The sequence below is a fragment of the Pseudophryne corroboree genome, unplaced genomic scaffold, assembly GCF_028390025.1.
Source record: "Pseudophryne corroboree isolate aPseCor3 unplaced genomic scaffold, aPseCor3.hap2 scaffold_150, whole genome shotgun sequence".
In the NCBI taxonomy this organism is placed as follows: Eukaryota; Metazoa; Chordata; class Amphibia; order Anura; family Myobatrachidae; genus Pseudophryne; species Pseudophryne corroboree.
In genome coordinates, this window is record NW_026968131.1 from 822,819 (window position 1) to 837,093 (window position 14,275).

Genomic DNA, 14,275 nt, shown 5'->3' on the forward strand with positions numbered 1-14,275 from the left:
GGTGCAGAATTATTTAAAAAACGACAGGGGCGTGCAAGAGATGCTGTCGGTGGCCACAAGAATTGCGGGACACTTTCGGCGTACAGGCACCACGTACAGAAGACTGGAGCAACACCAAAAACGCCTGAACCTGCCCTGCCATCATCTGAAGCAAGAAGTGGAAACGAGGTGGAATTCAACCCTCTATATGCTTCAGAGGATGGAGGAGCAGCAAAAGGCCATTCAAGCCTATACATCTGACCACGATATAGGAGGTGGAATGCACCTGTCTCAAGCGCAGTGGAGAATGATTTCAACGTTGTGCAAGGTTCTGCAACCTTTTGAACTTGCCACACGTGAAGTCAGTTCAGACACTGCCAGCCTGAGTCAGGTCATTCCCGTCATCAGGCTTTTGCAGAAGAAGCTGGAGACATTGAAGGAGGAGCTAAGACAGAGCGATTCCGCTAGGCATGTGGGACTTGTGGATGGAGCCCTTCATTCGCTTAACCAGGATTCACGGGTGGTCAATCTGTTGAAATCAGAGCACTACATTTTGGCCACCGTGCTCGATCCTAGATTTAAAACCTACGTTGTATCTCTCTTTCCGGCAGACACAAGTCTGCAGGGGTTCAAAGACCTGCTGGTGAGAAAATTATCAAGTCAAGCGGAACTTGATCGGTCAACAGCTCCTCCTTCACAGTCTCCCGCAATTGGGGGTGCGAGGAAAAGGCTCAGAATTCCGAGCCCACCCGCTGGCGGTGATGCAGGGCAGTCTGGAGCGACTGCTGATGCTGACATCTGGTCCGGACTGAAGGACCTGCCAACGATTACGGACATGTCGTCTACTGTCACTGCATATGATTCTCTCACCATTGAAAGAATGGTGGAGGATTATATGAGTGACCGCATCCAAGTAGGCACGTCAGACAGTCCGTACGTATACTGGCAGGAAAAAGAGGCAATTTGGAGGCCCTTGCACAAACTGGCTTTATTCTACCTAAGTTGCCCTCCCACAAGTGTGTACTCCGAAAGAGTGTTTAGTGCCGCCGCTCACCTTGTCAGCAATCGGCGTACGAGGTTACTTCCAGAAAATGTGGAGAAGATGATGTTCATTAAAATGAATTATAATCAATTGCTCCGTGGAGACATTGACCAGCAGCAATTGCCTCCACAAAGTATACAGGGAGCTGAGATGGTGGATTCCAGTGGGGACGAATTGATAATCTGTGAGGAGGGGGATGTACATGGTGATGAATCGGAGGATGATGATGAGGTGGACATCTTGCCTCTATAGAGCCAGTTTGTGCAAGGAGAGATTTATTGCTTCTTTTTTGGTGGGGGTCCAAACCAACCCGTCATTTCAGTCACAGTCGTGTGGCAGACCCTGTCACTGAAATGATGGGTTGGTTAAAGTGTGCATGTCCTGTTTATACAACATAAGGGTGGGTGGGAGGGCCCAAGGCAATTCCACCTTGCACCTCTTTTTTCTTTTATTTTTCTTTGCGTCATGTGCTGTTTGGGGAGTGTTTTTTGGAAGGGCCATCCTGCGTGACACTGCAGTGCCACTCCTAGATGGGCCAGGTGTTTGTGTCGGCCACTTGGGTCGCTGAGCTTAGTCACACAGCTACCTCATTGCGCCTCTTTTTTTCTTTGCGTCATGTGCTGTTTGGGGAGTGTTTTTTGGAAGGGCCATCCTGCGTGACACTGCAGTGGCACTCCTAGATGGGCCAGGTGTTTGTGTCGTCCACTTGGGTCGCTGAGCTTAGTCACACAGCTACCTCATTGCGCCACTTTTTTTCTTTGCGTCATGTGCTGTTTGGGGAGTGTTTTTTGGAAGGGCCATCCTGCGTGACACTGCAGTGCCACTCCTAGATGGGCCAGGTGTTTGTGTCGGCCACTTGGGTCGCTGAGCTTAGTCACACAGCTACCTCATTGCGCCTCTTTTTTTCTTTGCGTCATGTGCTGTTTGGGGAGTGTTTTTGGAAGGGCCATCCTGCGTGACACTGCAGTGCCACTCCTAGATGGGCCAGGTGTTTGTGTCGGCCACTTGGGTCGCTGAGCTTAGTCACACAGCTACCTCATTGCGCCTCTTTTTTTCTTTGCGTCATGTGCTGTTTGGGGAGTGTTTTTTGGAAGGGCCATCCTGCGTGACACTGCAGTGCCACTCCTAGATGGGCCAGGTGTTTGTGTCGGCCACTTGGGTCGCTGAGCTTAGTCACACAGCTACCTCATTGCGCCTCTTTTTTTCTTTGCGTCATGTGCTGTTTGGGGAGTGTTTTTTGGAAGGGCCATCATGCGTGACACTGCAGTGCCACTCCTAGATGGGCCAGGTGTTTGTGTCGGCCACTTGGGTCACTGAGCTTAGTCATCCAGCGACCTCGGTGCAAATTTTAGGACTAAAAATAATATTGTGAGGTGTGAGGTGTTAAGAATAGACTGAAAATTAGTGGAAATTATGGTTATTGAGGTTAATAATACTTTGGGATCAAAATGACTCCCAAATTCTATGATTTAAGCTGTTTTTTAGGGTTTTTTGAAAAAAACACCCGAATCCAAAACACACCCGAATCCGACAAAAAAAATTCGGTGAGGTTTAGCCAAAACGCGTTCGAACCCAAAACACGGCCGCGGAACCGAACCCAAAACCAAAACACAAAACCCGAAAAATTTCCGGTGCACATCTCTAGTGGCCATGCCATGTCACTGTGCAGGAGCCAGCACCGCTCACACACTAGTCCCCGGTGCAGCCCCCAACCCCCGGGACACCCGGAGCAACAAAATGTAGATTCAGGCCACCAGGCCACGCCCCTACCTATGAAACCATGCCTCCTTTTTACCATTGCGCTGCTTATCTGCGCGCACTGCATTACAATCTCCCTCGCCACCTCTCTGGGTGTCACCAGTGATAGTGACACCTCTGCCATGCTTGTAGCAGCTGGTCCTAAGATCTACACCTCAAGCCCTGAGTGTTTGCCCTTGTGACTTGTTGATCATCATAGCAAAGCAGATGCTTACAGAAAACTGCAGGGGCTTAGATTGAAAATAAAAAAAATTGATGGGTATAAGGTAGAGAGGAGCGGGTTCGGTTCTCCGAGAACCGAATTCCCCACGAACCCCACGAACTCCTCCTCCGAGGCAGGCTCGGTTGTTCCCGCCTGACTCGGAAAACCTGAACAAGGGAAAATGTCATCATCCCGCTGTCGGATTCTCGCGAGATTCGGATTCCATATAAAGAGCTGCGCGTTGCCGCCATTTTTACTCGTGCATTGAAGAGAGAGCGGAGAGGACGTGGCTATGTTCTCTCAGTGGAAATCTCAATATCAGTGCTCAGTATCAGTGGATACTTATTGCTGCTCAGTAATACTAGTAGTGTGTCTCTCCTGCTCAGTGTCAGTTCTCAGTAGTATCCTCATCAGTGCTCAGTATCACTGCTCATTGTCTTGTGCTGCATTGTTGTGCTCAGCATACTACAGTACATTACTAATAGTCCAGTGCTGCATCTTGCTGCTCAGTGTCAGTTCTAGTATCCTCATCAGTGCTCACTATCACTGCTCATTGCATTGTGGTGTTCTGTATACTACAGTAACATAGTAATATAGTAACATATAGTAACATAGTTTTTGAGGTTGAATAGAGGCAAATTGCCCATCGTGTTCAACCTGTTTTAAGTTGTGATGATTCTACATACTTGCTGAATAATGTTTTATGACTAGTTAGCTACTACAACTCATGTTACCCCCGGATTAACCATGTTGATATTTTAAGTATTATAACCTTGGATAGCTTTTTCATTCAGAAATGTATCCATTCCTTTTTTAAATCCAATTACAGAGTCCGCCATTACCACCTTCCCTGGCAGGGAATTCCACATCCTGATTGCCCTAACAGTGAAGATCATAGTATCTCACCTGGCAGGTAAGTAGGAGTTGGGCCAGAGCTGTGGAGGATTGCTGCTCGGGCACCCCCTGTCAAATGAAGGAGATCCAACTGAGGCAGCACAAGGGAACTCTCGAAAGAAGAACAAGGCTAGAGGAAGATCTGAGACAAAGAAATCTGACTTTTACCAGAGCTGACCAGAGGAAAGCACAAACACAGTCCCCCACTACCACAAATAATGCAGTCGAGTTTCCCACATTTGGGGAAATCACAGGGGTCAGCATACCCAGAATGCAATGAATGAACCTCACCCTGGGAAAACAATCTTCATGACCATGGTATCGCCTATGCAAAATAAGTATGATTTGGGATAGGGCTGGGGAGGGCCGCTGCTCAGGCACATCTCTGTCAAGTAAAGGAGATTCAACTGAGGCAGCACAAGGGAACTCTCATCTGGGGACAACAACTGCAGGGAGAACACATATTTTCAGATGAACATGGGAGGGCAGAAGGCTGCCTAATACTGAAGCACCCCCAAACAACAAACCAAATGCAACAACTAGTACAAGCATTCCTGGGGGAAGTTCTGCAGAAGACGGATTTGCATACGGTGATGTCATCCAAGCAGTGGGCCAAAGTTGGCTGGATCCCTCATCTGCATATGAAAAGAGAAAAGGGGTATGCAGGGCATGGCGGCCTTTTGCGGCGCTTGGATGACCCTTAGTTCGCATTAAACACCCCCACCCTCCTTCGGTGTGGGGCTCATGTTGACAATGCCCCAGCCCCTGAAGCATTCAAGCTGATTTCTTACAGCAGCTTGGCACTGTAACAGCTCCAAAGCTGCTCTGTAAGGCAAGTAAAAGGGTGTGTAGTTTGCATTGTGCATTGGAAGGCACAAAGTAAGCAGACAGGAGGAGAAGTCAGGATAGTGCACAAGGGTATAAAAGGGAGGGGCTCAAGAAAAAAGAAGTGGAAACAGACAGCAAACTAGGCTGGAGAGAGACCTGAGACAAAGAGATCTGAATTATACGAGAGCCGACCAGGGGAAACACAAATTATGCAGTCAAGTTTCCCACATTTGGGGAAATCGCAGGGGCAGCACACCCAGAGTGCAATGGGTGAGCCTTGCCCTGGAAGATGCACCTTCATGATCATAGTATCTCACCTGGCAGGTAAGTAGGAGTTGGGCTTGAGCTGGGGAAGGTCGCTGCTCGGGCACCCCCCTGTCAAGTGAAGGAGATCCAACTGAGGCAGCACAAGGGAACTCTCGAAAGAAGAACAAGGCTAGAGGAAGATCTGAAACAAAGAAATCTGACTTTTACCAGAGCTGACCAGAGGAAAACACAAACACAGTCCCCCACTACCACAAATAATGCAGTCGAGTTACCCACATTTGGGGAAATCACAGGGGTCAGCATACCCAGAATGCAATGAATGAACCTCACCCTGGGAGAATAATCTTCATGACCATGGTATCTCATATGCAAAATAAGTATGATTTGGGATAGGGCTGGGGAGGGCCGCTGCTCAGGCACATCTCTGTCAAGTAAAGGAGATTCAACTGAGGCAGCACAAGGGAACTCTCATCTGGGGACAACAACTGCAGGGAGAACACATATTTTCAGATGAACATGGGAGGGCAGAAGGCTGCCTAATACTGAAGCACCCCCAAACAACAAACCAAATGCAACAACTAGTGCAAGCATTCCTGGGGGAAGGCCTGCCGCAGATGGATTTGCATATGGTGATGTCATCCAAGCAGTGGGTCAAAGTTGGCTTCAACCCTCGTCTGCATATGAAAAGAGAAACGGGGCGTGCAGGGCATGGTGGCCTTTTGCGGTGCTTGGATGACCCTTAGTTTGCATGAAACACCCCCACCCTCCTTCGGTGTGGGTCTCATGTTGGCCATGCCCCAGCCCCTGAAGCATTCAAGCTGATTTCTTGCAGCAGCTTGGCACTGTAACAGCTCCAGAGCTGCTCTGTAAGGCAAGTAAAAGGGTGTGGGCCCTGCAGCACTACCTGTAGTTTGCATTGTGCATTGGAAGGCACAAAGTAAGCAGACAGGAGGAGAAGTCAGGATAGTGCACAAGGGTATAAAAGGGAGGGGCTCAAGAAAAAAGAAGTGGAAACAGACAGCAAACTAGGCTGTAGAGAGACCTGAGACAAAGAGATCTGAATTATACGAGAGCCGACCAGGGGAAACACAAATTCTGCAGTCAAGTTTCCCACATTTGGGGAAATCGCAGGGGCAGCACACCCAGAGTGCAATGGGTGAGCCTTGCCCTGGGAGAAGCACCTTCATGATCATAGTATCTCACCTGGCAGGTAAGTAGGAGTTGGGCTAGAGCTGGGGAGGGTCGCTGCTCGGGCACCCCCCTGTCAAGTGAAGGAGATCCAACTGAGGCAGCACAAGGGAACTCTCGAAAGAAGAACAAGGCTAGAGGAAGATCTGAGACAAAGAAATCTGACTTTTACCAGAGCTGACCAGAGGAAAACACAAACACAGTCCCCCACTACAACAAATAATGCAGTCGAGTTTCCCACATTTGGGGAAATCACAGGGGTCAGCATACCCAGAATGCAATGAATGAACCTCACCCTGGGAGAACAATCTTCATGACCATGGTATCTCCTATGCAAAATAAGTATGATTTGGGATAGGGCTGGGGAGGGCCGCTGCTCAGGCACATCTCTGTCAAGTAAAGGAGATTCAACTGAGGCAGCACAAGGGAACTCTCATCTGGGGACAACAACTGCAGGGAGAACACATATTTTCAGATGAACATGGGAGGGCAGAAGGCTGCCTAATACTGAAGCACCCCCAAACAACAAACCAAATGCAACAACTAGTGCAAGCATTCCTGGGGGAAGGCCTGCAGCAGATGGATTTGCATATGGTGATGTCATCCAAGCAGTGGGTCAAAGTTGGCTTCAACCCTCGTCTGCATATGAAAAGAGAAAAGGGGCGTGCAGGGCATGGCGGCCTTTTGCGGCGCTTGGATGACCCCTAGTTCGCATTAAACACCTCCACCCTCCTTCGGTGTGGGGCTCATGTTGGCTATGCCACAGCCCCTGAAGCATACAAGCTGATTTCTTGCAGCAGCTGGGCACTGTAACAGCTCCAGAGCTGCTCTGTACGGCAAGTAAAAGGGTGTGGGCCCTGCAGCACTACCTGTAGTTTGGAAGGCACAAAGTAAGCAGACGGGAGAAGTCAGGATAGTGCGCAAGGGCATAGAAGGGAGCAGCTCAAGAAAAGAGAAGTGGAAATAGACAGCAAACTAGGCTGGAGAGAGACCTGAGACAAAGAGATCTGAATTATACGAGAGCCGACCAGGGGAAACACAAATTATGCAGTCAAGTTTCCCACATTTGGGGAAATCGCAGGAGCAGCACACCCAGAGTGCAATGGGTGAGCCTTGCCCTGGGAGAAGCACCTTCATGATCATAGTATCTCACCTGGCAGGTAAGTAGGATTTGGGCTAGAGCTGGGGAGGGTCGCTGCTCGGGTACCCCCCTGTCAAGTGAAGGAGATCCAACTGAGGCAGCACAAGGGAACTCTCGAAAGAAGAACAAGGCTAGAGGAAGATCTGAGACAAAGAAATCTGACTTTTACCAGAGCTGACCAGAGGAAAGCACAAACACAGTCCCCCACTACCACAAATAATGCAGTCGAGTTTCCCACATTTGGGGAAATCACAGGGGTCAGCATACCCAGAATGCAATGAATGAACCTCACCCTGGGAAAACAATCTTCATGACCATGGTATCGCCTATGCAAAATAAGTATGATTTGGGATAGGGCTGGGGAGGGCCGCTGCTCAGGCACATCTCTGTCAAGTAAAGGAGATTCAACTGAGGCAGCACAAGGGAACTCTCATCTGGGGACAACAACTGCAGGGAGAACACATATTTTCAGATGAACATGGGAGGGCAGAAGGCTGCCTAATACTGAAGCACCCCCAAACAACAAACCAAATGCAACAACTAGTGCAAGCATTCCTGGGGGAAGGCCTGCAGCAGATGGATTTGCATATGGTGATGTCATCCAAGCAGTGGGTCAAAGTTGGCTTCAACCCTCGTCTGCATGTGAAAAGAGAAAAGGGGCGTGCAGGGCATGGCGGCCTTTTGCGGCGCTTGGATGACCCCTAGTTCGCATTAAACACCTCCACCCTCCTTCGGTGTGGGGCTCATGTTGGCTATGCCTCAGCCCCTGAAGCATTCAAGCTGATTTCTTGCAGTAGCTGGGCTCTGTAACAGCTCCAGAGCTGCTCTGTACGGCAAGTAAAAGGGTGTGGGCCCTGCAGCACTACCTGTAGTTTGCATTGTGCATTGGAAGGCACAAAGTAAGCAGACGGGAGAAGTAAGGATAGTGCGCAAGGGCATAGAAGGGAGCGGCTCAAGAAAAGAGAAGTGGAAACAGACAGCAAACTAGGCTGGAGAGAGACCTGAGACAAAGAGATCTGAATTACATGAGAGCCGACCAGGGAACACTCAAATTATGCAGTCAAGTTTCCCACATTTGGGGAAATCGCAGGGGCAGCACACCCAGAGTGCAATGGGTGAGCCTTGCCCTGGGAGAAGCACCTTCATGATCATAGTATCTCACCTGGCAGGTAAGTAGGAGTTGGGCTAGAGCTGGGGAGGGTCGCTGCTCGGGCACCCCCCTGTCAAGTGAAGGAGATCCAACTGAGGCAGCACAAGGGAACTCTCGAAAGAAGAACAAGGCTAGAGGAAGATCTGAGACAAAGAAATCTGACTTTTACCAGAGCTGACCAGAGGAAAACACAAACACAGTCCCCCACTACAACAAATAATGCAGTCGAGTTTCCCACATTTGGGGAAATCACAGGGGTCAGCATACCCAGAATGCAATGAATGAACCTCACCCTGGGAGAACAATCTTCATGACCATGGTATCGCCTATGCAAAATAAGTATGATTTGGGATAGGGCTGGGGAGGGCCGCTGCTCAGGCACATCTCTGTCAAGTAAAGGAGATTCAACTGAGGCAGCACAAGGGAACTCTCATCTGGGGACAACAACTGCAGGGAGAACACATATTTTCAGATGAACATGGGAGGGCAGAAGGCTGCCTAATACTGAAGCACCCCCAAACAACAAACCAAATGCAACAACTAGTGCAAGCATTCCTGGGGGAAGGCCTGCAGCAGATGGATTTGCATATGGTGATGTCATCCAAGCAGTGGGTCAAAGTTGGCTTCAACCCTCGTCTGCATATGAAAAGAGAAAAGGGGCGTGCAGGGCATGGCGGCCTTTTGCGGCGCTTGGATGACCCCTAGTTCGCATTAAACACCTCCACCCTCCTTCGGTGTGGGGCTCATGTTGGCTATGCCACAGCCCCTGAAGCATACAAGCTGATTTCTTGCAGCAGCTGGGCACTGTAACAGCTCCAGAGCTGCTCTGTACGGCAAGTAAAAGGGTGTGGGCCCTGCAGCACTACCTGTAGTTTGGAAGGCACAAAGTAAGCAGACGGGAGAAGTCAGGATAGTGCGCAAGGGCATAGAAGGGAGCAGCTCAAGAAAAGAGAAGTGGAAACAGACAGCAAACTAGGCTGGAGAGAGACCTGAGACAAAGAGATCTGAATTATACGAGAGCCGACCAGGGGAAACACAAATTATGCAGTCAAGTTTCCCACATTTGGGGAAATCGCAGGAGCAGCACACCCAGAGTGCAATGGGTGAGCTTTGCCCTGGGAGAAGCACCTTCATGATCATAGTATCTCACCTGGCAGGTAAGTAGGATTTGGGCTAGAGCTGGGGAGGGTCGCTGCTCGGGTACCCCCCTGTCAAGTGAAGGAGATCCAACTGAGGCAGCACAAGGGAACTCTCGAAAGAAGAACAAGGCTAGAGGAAGATCTGAGACAAAGAAATCTGACTTTTACCAGAGCTGACCAGAGGAAAGCACAAACACAGTCCCCCACTACCACAAATAATGCAGTCGAGTTTCCCACATTTGGGGAAATCACAGGGGTCAGCATACCCAGAATGCAATGAATGAACCTCACCCTGGGAAAACAATCTTCATGACCATGGTATCGCCTATGCAAAATAAGTATGATTTGGGATAGGGCTGGGGAGGGCCGCTGCTCAGGCACATCTCTGTCAAGTAAAGGAGATTCAACTGAGGCAGCACAAGGGAACTCTCATCTGGGGACAACAACTGCAGGGAGAACACATATTTTCAGATGAACATGGGAGGGCAGAAGGCTGCCTAATACTGAAGCACCCCCAAACAACAAACCAAATGCAACAACTAGTGCAAGCATTCCTGGGGGAAGGCCTGCAGCAGATGGATTTGCATATGGTGATGTCATCCAAGCAGTGGGTCAAAGTTGGCTTCAACCCTCGTCTGCATGTGAAAAGAGAAAAGGGGCGTGCAGGGCATGGCGGCCTTTTGCGGCGCTTGGATGACCCCTAGTTCGCATTAAACACCTCCACCCTCCTTCGGTGTGGGGCTCATGTTGGCTATGCCTCAGCCCCTGAAGCATTCAAGCTGATTTCTTGCAGTAGCTGGGCTCTGTAACAGCTCCAGAGCTGCTCTGTACGGCAAGTAAAAGGGTGTGGGCCCTGCAGCACTACCTGTAGTTTGCATTGTGCATTGGAAGGCACAAAGTAAGCAGACGGGAGAAGTAAGGATAGTGCGCAAGGGCATAGAAGGGAGCGGCTCAAGAAAAGAGAAGTGGAAACAGACAGCAAACTAGGCTGGAGAGAGACCTGAGACAAAGAGATCTGAATTAAATGAGAGCCGACCAGGGAACACTCAAATTATGCAGTCAAGTTTCCCACATTTGGGGAAATCGCAGGGGCAGCACACCCAGAGTGCAATGGGTGAGCCTTGCCCTGGGAGAAGCAACTTCATGATCATAGTATCTCACCTGGCTGGTAAGTAGGAGTTGGGCTAGAGCTTGGGAGGGTCGCTGCTCGGGCACCCCCCTGTCAAGTGAAGGAGATCCAACTGAGGCAGCACAAGGGAACTCTCGAAAGAAGAACAAGGCTAGAGGAAGATCTGAGACAAAGAAATATGACTTTTACCAGAGCTGACCAGAGGAAAGCACAAACACAGTCCCCCACTACCACAAATAATGCAGTCGAGTTTCCCACATTTGGGGAAATTACAGGGGTCAGCATACCCAGAATGCAATGAATGAACCTAACCCTGGGAGAACAATCTTCATGACCATGGTATCTCCTATGCAAAATAAGTATGATTTGGGATAGGGCTGGGGAGGGCCGTTGCTCAGGCACATCTCTGTCAAGTAAGTTGCATTTGATTTGTTGTTTGGGGGTGCTTCAGTATTAGGCAGCCTTCTGCCCTACCATGTTCATCTGAAAATATGTGTTCTCCCTGCAGTTGTTGTCCCCAGATGAGAGTTCCCTTGTGCTGCCTCAGTTGAATCTCCTTTTGGAGAAGACCTCAATAAGATTGTAGCTGATCTGGCTACTGCTAAAACAGCTTGCCTACCTAGTATGACTCCTACCACGCAGAAGGCTAAAAGTACTTTTCTTGGCCCTTTCATCTTCCAGGTAAAGCGTACCCAAGGTCAGGCATACCCAAAGCAAGCTCATGTTTCCAGACCTGCCAAGCCCAGACTGAAGCAATCCTGGGCTGCCCATCAGCCTGCTTCCAAAACGGACAAGCCTGCCGCATGACGGTGCAGGCCTCCCTCTGGGGGATCCCAGGGTGGGGGGCCCGACTTCTAGGTTTGGCAAAGAAAGGTATAATTCTAAGCTAGAGAATTCTGTTTGGAGCTCACCTTGCACTTTGTGAAGAAATAATCAGCATTGTGGCTGAGCAGATACATGTAGTGTGTGGCTGCAAACTGCATGGATCTGCTGCGTTGTAATGCTGATTCTTTTTTTTTTGCAAAGTACCAATAGCTTCATATAATGTTCACAATTTTTATGCAGGATCAAATAGCTCAATAGGTAGGGTGTTTGATTAGAATTCAACAGGTTATAGGTTTGAATCCTGGGTATGGTAGTTTGAGATGTGTTATTTAATAAAGTATGTTGTTCTGACTGCTGGCATCCTATCACCTGGGATATCATACTAAATAAATGGAGGTGATCAAATTTTTTTTTTTAACTAGGGACAATTTCCAGATACTTCTCTTTATAACTGAGATTGCCCCCTGGAACTTCACATCAGTTGACAACTATGCATGAGTGGGCAGTGCTTGCCCTGGATCTGCCCACCCATTTATGTGCCGTCATAAAATAAAGCATGACTGACAGTTATCCTGGGCGTACACTACACAATTATCTGTCAGGCTATCTATCCAGTCTGGATGGATGGAATGAAAATCTGGTAATGTATTGGAGCAAATGTCAATTAGCCATTTGCTCCCAAACACTAGAAAAGTGGTCAAAAATGGTCATTACACAAATTGGTTAAACCCAAAATTTAACCAATTTGTTTAGGGGACCATTTTTGTCCATTTTTTAGTGTTTGAGAGTAAATCGTTGATGGTCATTTGCTCACATAGATAACCGGATTTCTATTCCAACCAGCCAGTGTTGGAGAGATGGTCTGCCAGATTACATAATGCATACCAGAGCCATAACTAGACTTTTTGGTTCCCTGTGACAGAGAATTATATGCCCCCCCCCCTCCCTCCCTCCCTCCCTCCCCATTTTTTCAATATGGACAAAAGGTGCATGCCTTGTGGGGAAGGGGCATAACAAGATTGGTCTCAGAGAAAGCACATGAGATATGGAGATATATCTAGTATACTTGACACTCAATGGTTTGTGGTATTGCCGGGGTGCCCTCCTTAAATGCATATACAGTCACACATGGCATGTTTGTGTAAATGGCATATCAGCAGTCAGCACTAACTGGTGACATGCCATTTGTACAAGTAAGCCATGTGTGACTAATATATACAAACATACACCTCAAACTATCATACCCAGGATTCAAACCTATAACCTGTTGAATTCTAATCAAACACCCTGCCCATTGAGCTACTTGATCCTGCATTTATTCTAACCTCCAAAAACAGATTCAGTTGCATTTTCCAGCGTGTATTGTTTGCGCCTTTGCAAATGTCTTACATCGACAAACTTATTTAGTACTATTTTGCAAATAGGGTTACATTGTCGCAACATTGTGTTCCCTAATTGCTTGAATTTTTAAATGCAAAAATTGATAAAGACACCTGATAATTGCTCTGTGGAGTCTTATTTTGTGTCTACTTCTTATCTACATTTAATTCCCTACCTCTAATCAAGGCATTTTTAAATGCTGGGCGCTGCCAGGACGTGAGGCCTACCTAGTCTTTAGATCTGAATTTGAATGTACTTGTGAACTAACTTAATTTCCTACTTCTAAATTCATTCCTAAATTCACTACTTACATTAATCCTGTAGTTGGGCATTTTGAGCCTTCAATTGTGGGCATTGTTTTGTGTCCAGACCAGCAGCTGGTGGTGTGCATTTGCTGGAAAGGCATCGAAGACTTCCGATATGCTGCATCTCCTGATGTGTGTCTGCCTCAAGTGGCTGTCAGCAAATGCATGCTAGACACCCCATTCCAAGCTGATTGTGACATCACGGAACATGCATCATAGAACAGGCATGCTAGAACATGGGTCTTCAACCTGCGACCCTCCAGCTGCTGTGGAACTACATATCCCAGCATGCCCTGCCTCAGTTTTAGCATACCTTAATAGCAAAACTGTGGCAGGGCATGCTGGGATGTGTAGTTTCACAGCAGCTGGAGGGCCACAGGATGAAGACCCATGTGCTAGAACCAAACCGCAGGTACATTGAATGCTAGCAAGCTGAATGTTTAAATCCTTTTTGTTCCGCAGCATTCCAATGCGGAAGATTCCATGGAACCAGAGATTATTCCATTGAGAAGGACATGCTGCCTGGATGACTGCACTGTGCAAATTAAATCACGGAGCTAGTTGGCTTGTGGGTGGCTCTGGTGACTGGGTGGTTGGGTGGGCGGTATGTCGGAGGTGGAGCACATGCAAATGAATGTGTATCATCCAGCTAGTGAGAGAGAAAACTAATGCAGGAGTGTGCCTGCTTGTCAGTGAGTTATGCACCTTGCCAGACGTCAAATCTACATGGAGCAACTGGAGGGGACAAGAGCAGGTTTGGAAAATATAGACAGAAGAGCATATATGCTGGCGCATTCTCCATGATTGTGTCAGCTTATGTTTTGGTGCACTGCACTTTCCTCCACTAAGTTTTAGCCATTTTGTTTAAACGCAAGTGTAGTTGCTTCTCGCTCTTTTGGCTGTGATATTGTATCGTGGTTGAAGAGTCTGCTGGAGGGATTGTTTTCTTCATTGGCGAGAGACTGAAGATATTCCAGGATGGAAGGCTTGGGAACACTATCTGTTTTTCAGTTGTGGAAGAGTTGAAAGACCGGATTGGACTACATTC

At 48.3% G+C, this 14,275-nt stretch overlaps 12 non-coding genes and 1 pseudogene across 12 annotated transcripts; all 13 read right to left on the reverse strand.

Moving 5' to 3' along the window:
* Positions 1–4,053: 4,053 nt before the first annotated feature.
* Positions 4,054–4,217, reverse strand: LOC134999710 (U1 spliceosomal RNA). The gene has a single exon (XR_010201786.1). It is a non-coding gene; the product is annotated as a U1 spliceosomal RNA (small nuclear RNA).
* Positions 4,218–4,872: 655 nt separating this feature from the next.
* LOC134999365 (U1 spliceosomal RNA) lies at positions 4,873–5,035 on the reverse strand. The gene has a single exon (XR_010201473.1). It is a non-coding gene; the product is annotated as a U1 spliceosomal RNA (small nuclear RNA).
* A 152-nt stretch (positions 5,036–5,187) lies between these two features.
* On the reverse strand, positions 5,188–5,351 carry LOC134999859 (U1 spliceosomal RNA). Its single transcript, XR_010201926.1, has one exon. It is a non-coding gene; the product is annotated as a U1 spliceosomal RNA (small nuclear RNA).
* Positions 5,352–6,025: 674 nt separating this feature from the next.
* On the reverse strand, positions 6,026–6,188 carry LOC135000044 (U1 spliceosomal RNA). Its single transcript, XR_010202082.1, has one exon. It is a non-coding gene; the product is annotated as a U1 spliceosomal RNA (small nuclear RNA).
* A 152-nt stretch (positions 6,189–6,340) lies between these two features.
* LOC134999720 (U1 spliceosomal RNA) lies at positions 6,341–6,504 on the reverse strand. The gene has a single exon (XR_010201795.1). It is a non-coding gene; the product is annotated as a U1 spliceosomal RNA (small nuclear RNA).
* Positions 6,505–7,163: 659 nt separating this feature from the next.
* On the reverse strand, positions 7,164–7,326 carry LOC134999955 (U1 spliceosomal RNA). The gene has a single exon (XR_010202019.1). It is a non-coding gene; the product is annotated as a U1 spliceosomal RNA (small nuclear RNA).
* A 152-nt stretch (positions 7,327–7,478) lies between these two features.
* On the reverse strand, positions 7,479–7,642 carry LOC134999711 (U1 spliceosomal RNA). Its single transcript, XR_010201787.1, has one exon. It is a non-coding gene; the product is annotated as a U1 spliceosomal RNA (small nuclear RNA).
* Positions 7,643–8,313: 671 nt separating this feature from the next.
* LOC135000037 (U1 spliceosomal RNA) lies at positions 8,314–8,476 on the reverse strand. The gene has a single exon (XR_010202076.1). It is a non-coding gene; the product is annotated as a U1 spliceosomal RNA (small nuclear RNA).
* Positions 8,477–8,628: 152 nt separating this feature from the next.
* LOC134999786 (U1 spliceosomal RNA) lies at positions 8,629–8,792 on the reverse strand. The gene has a single exon (XR_010201858.1). It is a non-coding gene; the product is annotated as a U1 spliceosomal RNA (small nuclear RNA).
* A 659-nt stretch (positions 8,793–9,451) lies between these two features.
* LOC134999979 (U1 spliceosomal RNA) lies at positions 9,452–9,614 on the reverse strand. The gene has a single exon (XR_010202040.1). It is a non-coding gene; the product is annotated as a U1 spliceosomal RNA (small nuclear RNA).
* Positions 9,615–9,766: 152 nt separating this feature from the next.
* Positions 9,767–9,930, reverse strand: LOC134999712 (U1 spliceosomal RNA). Its single transcript, XR_010201788.1, has one exon. It is a non-coding gene; the product is annotated as a U1 spliceosomal RNA (small nuclear RNA).
* Positions 9,931–10,628: 698 nt separating this feature from the next.
* On the reverse strand, positions 10,629–10,764 carry LOC134999436 (U1 spliceosomal RNA; annotated as a pseudogene).
* Positions 10,765–10,916: 152 nt separating this feature from the next.
* On the reverse strand, positions 10,917–11,080 carry LOC134999756 (U1 spliceosomal RNA). Its single transcript, XR_010201830.1, has one exon. It is a non-coding gene; the product is annotated as a U1 spliceosomal RNA (small nuclear RNA).
* Between the last annotated feature and the right edge of the window lie 3,195 nt (positions 11,081–14,275).